The sequence below is a fragment of the Mustela nigripes genome, chromosome 12 (genome assembly GCF_022355385.1).
Source record: "Mustela nigripes isolate SB6536 chromosome 12, MUSNIG.SB6536, whole genome shotgun sequence".
NCBI classification, from domain to species: domain Eukaryota; kingdom Metazoa; phylum Chordata; class Mammalia; order Carnivora; family Mustelidae; genus Mustela; species Mustela nigripes.
Genome location: NC_081568.1, coordinates 135,221,652 through 135,229,276, shown reverse-complemented (window position 1 = coordinate 135,229,276; position 7,625 = coordinate 135,221,652). Strand labels below are relative to the sequence as shown.

The following is a 7,625-nucleotide window of genomic DNA, read 5'->3' as shown; positions in this document are numbered from 1 at the left end:
CCCCCTCACCAGCCCCTCCTACAGGAGACACCTGTGCATCCCCCTCACCAGCCCCTCCTACAGGAGACACCTGTGCATCCCCCTCACCAGCCCCTCCTACAGGAGACACCTCCTACATGCTAAATAACTTAATAAGCGTCACCTGACTCGCAAGACTGACCTGCAGATAAACAGGGTGGCTCAGTGGGTTAAAACCCCTGCTTTTAGCTCATGTCATGATTCCAGGGTCCTGGGATGGAGCCCCATATCGGGCTCTCTACTCAGCAGGGAGCCTGTTTCCCTTCCTGCCTTTCTGCCTACTGTCAAATAAATAATAAATAAAATCTTAAAAAAAATAAAAATAAAAACACTCTTGAAAAACAGGGGGAGGGGGATGCTCTGTTGGTTGAGCGTCTGCCTTCGGCTGGGGTTGTGATCCCAGGGTCCTGGGATCAAAACCCACAGGGGGCTCTCTGTTCGGATGACTGGGATTGTGGTAGGGGACAGTGGCGCTGCTTCTCCCTCTTCTTCTGCCTCTCCTGCCATCTCGTGCTCTCTCTCTCTCTCAAAATAAATACATAAAATCATAAAAAAAAAGAAAAACAGAAGTTCTTATATATTCCTTATGCAGGAACGAAGTCTGAACACATGGAAAAGAGTAGATGTGTTAGGACAGAATGCGGCTGGAAGAAGAATTACTTTTGCCCCTGCTTTTTGATGGAGAATTCCATGAAAGCATGTGCCAGCGAGAACAAGTTCCTCCAAGTGACATTTCATTTCTTAGCAGCTGGCTGGATTAATGCTTTCTTCTTGTAGCTCCATGCATTACCAGCCCTGGTACTTCAGAAATGAAAAATCATGTACTCAATTCATTCTTTATTGCGTAAATGTTACACAAAGAGAATGGAAATTTGCATTGGGGTCTTCATTCCTGTTAAAATATTGTGCTCTTCATAACAGGTGAAGAAATACTGTAGCACCCCTGTCCTTTAATATTTAGCCTCTATAAAACAGCTTAATGGGTTATATGTATAAGGTGAGGAAACATGGAAGTGGAATTATGTTAAATTGTGTGGCCTCCAAAGAGATTCTTAAAATTTTATCACCTTTTCAGGGCATGACTAAAGAGACCCACCTGTAAATCTTCTTAATAGCCCAATCACAGGGGGCCAGAGACATCTTCAAATTATCAGCAGCCCATCTCAACCAAAAGGCGAGCGAGCTGCAAAACTCAGAAGAAAGACAAAATCTAAGGGAATCCACACCGTCAAGAGCTGAGAGACTCCTAAACCAAGTGCTTGAAAGCAAGTCTGAGTCACAATCTGATCTCTGCTCTTCCAGACAAGAGAAAGCGGTTTCAGCCAAGCCGTTCCAAAGACCAAGCTCGGCTTTTCATTGGTGCTGCCTACAAATGTTCTGCCTTTTTAAATATCCCTGCCTCAGGAGCCTTAGTACGTGGGTGAAACTCAAGCTTGTTCTTCAGAGAGTAATGTTTTTGCCTTAATTAGAACCTGTTTGAATTGGGGGGGGGGGGGGGGGGTGTGGGGGGGGGGGGGGGGGGGGGGGGGAAGCAAGGAGGGAAAGTGCTGAGCTGCTTTCTGCTTCCCTGGCATCACCCAGGTTCCTTTTGTGAGATTACCTCTAAGAATCTTCATGCTTTGGAGGGACGTCACTTGAAAAAAAACTAAGTAAAATTAAAATAATTCTGGTTCGTAGACTTGTAAACATGAAATTGTATTGTCACCAATATCTTTGTAAGGTGAAAGAAATTCTGCGAAAGTGTCAGTGTTTTCAACTTAGTGAGACCGCACGGTAGTCTTGGGTCATTTCTTAGGAATATTTGATCAAGGTTTTGCCCTTAACTGCATTTTTGGATAAGATAATTTACGCGCCTGCTTGAAATCCCTCACCAGCCTTGCACAACTTAGGCAAACAGCGGCTGTCTGGTCTCCCGTGTGCACTCACACTCAGAAGCAGAGCGCGGACTCTGAGAGGGCTGAAAACGCCAGGTCCTAACAGCCTCTTCAAAGCTGAAAGTTTGAATTTCTGCCTTCTGTGTCCATCTGCACTGCTTCTGGAAACTTGCTGAGTTAAACTCAGTCTAACACTCAGAGGAGGGAATTGTCTGTGGCTCAAGAAGAAAAAGGGAAACCCTTAAGGGTTTAATTTAAAGTCATTATGACCCTGGACGACTGCCAATGGAAATTTTTCAGAAAGCCCATCTTTTGCAAGAAAGTAAACTCCCAAATAGTTGCAAGAGGAAAATCTTAAAAAAAAAAAAAAAAAAAAATCCCACTAAAAACCAAGTAATTGTTTTAAGCCGTTTGGCTCCCAGGGTTAAGATCTTTGTATTTTCCAAAAATTTTCCTGAAGCAGGATGTAGGGGAATAATAAAATACAAAGAAATGCAATAAAACCCAAACTGAAGGCTTTGTCTTGGGGAAGTCCTTTCACGCAGTGGCCTGGGGCCTGGACCTGGAGAGAAATCACAGTGATGCCGCAGAAACCTGATGGAAATGAAACATAGTCTGTGCTTCCTTCCCCTTCTCTTTCTCTTGCCTCTCTGGGAATTCAGTTAGTCAGAGAAACTGAACACTGCTCCTTCTTGAATAGCCAAGTGAGCGTGCTTTCTAAATCAACTGGGGAGCAGGAAAGCAAAGTAGGAATGTGTAGAATTATTAATGTGTTGGTCAAAGGAGTGAGGGGATGCCTCAGATGAACTTAGAGAAACTATTCATTAAAAAAAGAAAGTAAAAGCCTCTTTCATAGATCTGAGGTATACGGTTGCCGAAAGGCAAAATAATTTCTGAGGACTCTTTGCTAAATACATTATTTAAGTTTTTAATATTCAGGGATCAAGGGGAAGACGGAGTTGGCATGGGTGGCACAGTGGGTTTCTTATTGGTATTGTTTACTTGTGATTGTGTTGCTCATTTTGTTTGTTTGTGGCTTTTTTGTTTTTGAAGGCCTTTGACAGGTTATGCATTTCCTGGGGGACTGTTCCCCACTGTCTTATATATATATATAACCATATTCATACACTGATCCTCAAAAGACTTTCAGTTAGCGATGTTAGAAAAAGCCTGTTGTTAGACCATTATGATAAAAGCTGTCTTTTTTATGAGTGCCCACAACATGTCAAAAACTTAATATTCATGGGGCGCCTGGGTGGCTCCGTGGGTTGAGCCTCTGCCTTTGGCTCGGGTCATGATCTCAGGGTCCTGGGATCAAGCCCCGCATTGGGCTCTCTGCTCAGCAGGGAGCCTGCTTCCGCCCTCTCTCTCTGCCTACTTGCCATCTCTGGCAAATAAAGAAATAAATCTTTAAAAACAAAAACAAAAACAAATTTAACATTCATCATTGACCTCGACAGCCATTGCAAAAGATAGATATTATTATCCCACTTTGAAAGAGGAGGAGCCTGTTAAGTGGTAATGCTGAGAGGGGATCCCAGGCAAGTCAGGAGCCAACAATTCCCTCTTAAGCCCTGTGTGCTGATTCAGAAATAACATGACCTACCAACTTTTGAGTGCATGCCCTTTCAAATAATACACAGGATAAATGACATCTATACCTTGTTAAGTTCAGATAAAGAAGAGCGCAGCAGCCTTGGACTTCAACTGAGATTCACAACAGAAAGAATGATGCAGTTGTTCTGCATAAGATCAGAAGCTAGAGAAAACATATTTTTCTCTTTTTCTTTTGGGTAATATTGCCCCAGGGTCCAAAGTGGTCAACTGTTGTCATGATTCATTTGGCAGTCCTGTCAAAGATAGCTCCGTTGTTGAGTCTAACAAAATATTTTTTAACAGTCAGGGTACATATTTGATTTGGATCCAGGGACAAATGGCTCTCCAAAGGCTTCCTGGCAGGTTGATGACGCGATGCATCAACTGGAAAGATCAGGACTTAACAGTCCTGAGCCGTGGAGTACACTTAAAAAGCTCACATACGTTCTCAGATATCATAGCATGGAACAAATTTCATTACCTTTGACTCAATGATATTCAGAATATGTGATACATCAGTCTTTCTGCATTGGGTTTTACTCAGGGTCCAAGATGGTGGTCTTCTTTTAACACGTAAAAAGCTTAACTTGAAATATGGGTCATTTATTTGGGGTTTCGCATGAAAGGGCATACATTCAAGCATGTCGTGGTATATAATAGCTTATAATTTAACCAAGGAGGAAGTTACAGTCGTGCATCATTTAACCACAATCACTAAAAATGGAGATGTTACATGTAAGTGCATTTTCCTGCACACCTTAAGAGTACTTTTTTTTTTTAAGAGTACTCTCAAAATTATAAAACATACACTTATTTTAATTCATTCAGGCTTGATTTAAACAGGATCATCACCACAATTTCACTCCTGATGACTTACAGTTTTTGTATTATTAGCTTTCTTAGTTGCAAAACTTTAAAAAGAGCACTAAAGAAAATCTCATGGATTTGTTTCTTGGTCCCCATTCAACTTCCAGCACTGCACAGAGAGAGGTGCTGTTTTTGCTTTACTTTCTTGACAGGTATAATACCTTCTTCTTTTTTCTTCTTCTCTTTCTCCTTTTTCTTCTTCCTCTTCCTTTGGCCCATTTTTAAAAACAGACGTTTGTTTTCTTATTGTTGAGGTTTAAGAGTTCTTTATATTTCAGATAACAGCCCTTTATCTGATATGTATTTTGCAAATATTTTCCAAAAATTTTGCAAATTTTGGCAAATATTTTCCAATCTGTGGCTTGTCATGTCATTTTCTTGACATCTTTTGCAGAGCAGAAGTTTGTAATTCTAGTAAATCTTGACATCAATAGTGTCATTCCTCCAACTTTGTTCTTTTCCTTCAATATTGTGTTGAACATTCTGGGTCTTTTGTCTAGTCATAAAATTTTAGACTCAGTTTGTTGATATCCATAAAATAAATGGCTGGGATTTTGATTAGGGTTGCACTGAATCTGTAGATCAAGTTGAAAGTACTGATATCTTGACAATATTGAGTCTTCCTATCCATGAACATGGACTCTCTCTCCATTTATTTAGTTCTTTGATTTTGCTCATCAGAGTTTTAAAGTTTTTCCCATTTAGGTCTTGCACATATTTTGTTAGATTTCACCTAGTATTTCATTTTCAGGGGTGATAATGTAAGTGATATGTGTTTTTAATTTCGAATTCTGCTTTTTCATTACCAGTGCATAGGAAAGTGATTGACTTTTATATATTAGACTTTGTATCCTACAACCTTACTGTAATTACTTTTTAGTTCTAGGAATGTTTTGTCAATTATTTTGGATTTTCCCATAGCTCTTGTCTTCTGCAAACGTAGAGTTTTATGGGTTCTCTCCTTATTTGATTAATTGAAGAGGTTCCCACTAGCTGATATGGGCTTTTACAGGATAATAACCAAAATGGGTTAAAGCACATCAAGTATGTTTAAACCCAGAAGTGCATAATGATCTTAAATAACAACAACAACAACAACAAAACCCTCATTGTTCTACATGAGAAGATGCTAGAAAAATGATTCATTATTTTTTAAAACTTATAAGTACATGGAAAGTTTCAAGCATTTATCTTGCTTTTCCCATATCTCCATACTGCAGGGTAACCAAATGGTTTGCAAGCAGTTATTATTTATAGAAGTACTGTAGCTAGTACTATAGAAGTACTAGAGAAGAAGTTATATTAAAAATATCATAGCACTATTTTGCAATCCCTTTTGAAATAACGGATCTAGAAAATGATTATCAGTGGCTCCTAACAACTCAAAAGGACAAACAACCAGACATAATATGCTTCCTAATGGAAGTGCACAATACTACCTAAGAATCCTTCTGACCAAAAATTAGTACTTAACATGACCAAACTTGTAGATCTAACTATAAGAAATATGGAGGACAGAAAAATACACTAAGTATCATTATAAGGATCCAATTAACGAAGTCCAGAGAATCTCTGTAGGACAAATGATCTACTCCCCACTACCGCTCCCCCCACCCCAAATAAGTTGAAGGACAGAAAAAGACAGAGGGAAAATCTCTAGGTTAAAATCCACTAAAGAGACATTTCAACAATTAAATTTTGGGACCTCATTTTGATGCTTTAAAAAAAAATTTTTTTAGCTTTCTCTGCAGAATCACTATGGCAGCTGGCACCGTGTTCATGTACCCTGAAACCTGGAGGACCGTCAAGGCTCTCATTGCTGCTCAGTCCAGAGGGGCTCAGGTCTGTGTGCTCTCTACACTACCCGACTTCCACTTTAGCCAAACCAAACGCAGCCCTGAATTTCTCTGTAAATGTCCTGCTGGCAAGCTTCCAGCATTTGAGGGCGATGATGGATTCTGTGTGTTTGACAGTGATGCCATTGCTTAGTATGTGAGCAATGAGGAGCTGTGGGGAAGTTCTCCAGAGACAACAGCCCAGGAGGTACAGTGTGTGAGCTTGGCTGATAGCGATATAGTGCTGCCCACCAGCAGCCGGGTGGGCCCCACCTCAGGCATCATGCACCACAACAAGCAGGCCCCAGAGAATGCAAAGGAGGAAGCGAAGCAACTTCTGGGGTTACTGGATGCTCCCTTGAAGACAAGGACTCTCCTGGTGGTCACCTGTGTTGACATTGGCTGACATCACGATTGTCTGCACCCTGCTGTGGCTCTAGAAACAGGTCCTGGAGCCTTCTCTCTGCCAGGCCTTCCCTAATACCAACTGCTGCTTCCTCACCTGCGTTGACCAACCCCAGTTCAGGGCTGTCTTGGGGGAGGTGAAACTCTGTGAAAAGATGGCCCAGTCTGTTGCTAAAAAGTTTGCAGAGAGCCAGCCTGAAAAGGACATATCCCGGAGAAAGAAAGGAAGAGAAGAGAAGCCAGGCTGAGCAGAAAGAAGAGAAAAAGGCTGCTGCCTCTGATCCTGAGAAGATGGATGGATGTGACCAGGCACTGGCTGCTGAACCAAAGACCGAGGACCCCTTTGCTCACCTGCCCAAGAGTACCTTTGTGTTAAGAATTTAAGCACAAGGACTCCAATGAGGACACTCTCTCTGTGGTGCTGCCCTATTTTGGGGAGCACTTTGATAAGGATGGCTGGTCTCTGCGGTACGCTGAGATCAGCTACCCTGAAGACCTCACCCAGACCTTTATTAGTTGCAACTTTTTCACTAGAATGTTCCAGTGGTTGGACACACTGGGGAAGAATGCCTTTGCCAGTGTCCTCCTCTTTGGAACTAACAATAGCAGCTCCCTTTCTGGAGTTGGGGTCATCCAAAGAAAGCCAGGAGCTTGCGTTTCCGCCAAGTCCAGTCACATACATGGCGGAAACTGGATCCTAGCAGTGAGGAGACCCAGACGCTGGTTTAGGAGTACTTTTCCTGGAAGGGGGCCTTGCAGCATGTGGGCAAAACCTTCAGTCAGGGCAAGATCTTCAAGTGAACTGCTCTTGCCACCACCAGCTGCCTTTACCTGTCCTTCAGGTAGATGGAGGTCATGAAAGAAACGGAATATTGAAAAAAAAATCTTTCTAATTTACTTAAAAAAATTTTTTTAAGGTAACTTCTATACCCAATGTAGGGCTCAGACTCATGACCCCAAGATCAAGAGTTGCATGCTCTACCAACTGAGCCAGACAGGTGCCCCTAAAAATTTTTTTTTTTTTAAATGC

The 7,625-nt window shown here is 41.7% G+C and overlaps 1 pseudogene; it reads left to right on the top strand.

Moving 5' to 3' along the window:
* Positions 1-6,113: 6,113 nt before the first annotated feature.
* LOC132028020 (elongation factor 1-gamma-like) lies at positions 6,114-7,396 on the top strand (annotated as a pseudogene).
* Positions 7,397-7,625: the final 229 nt, after the last annotated feature.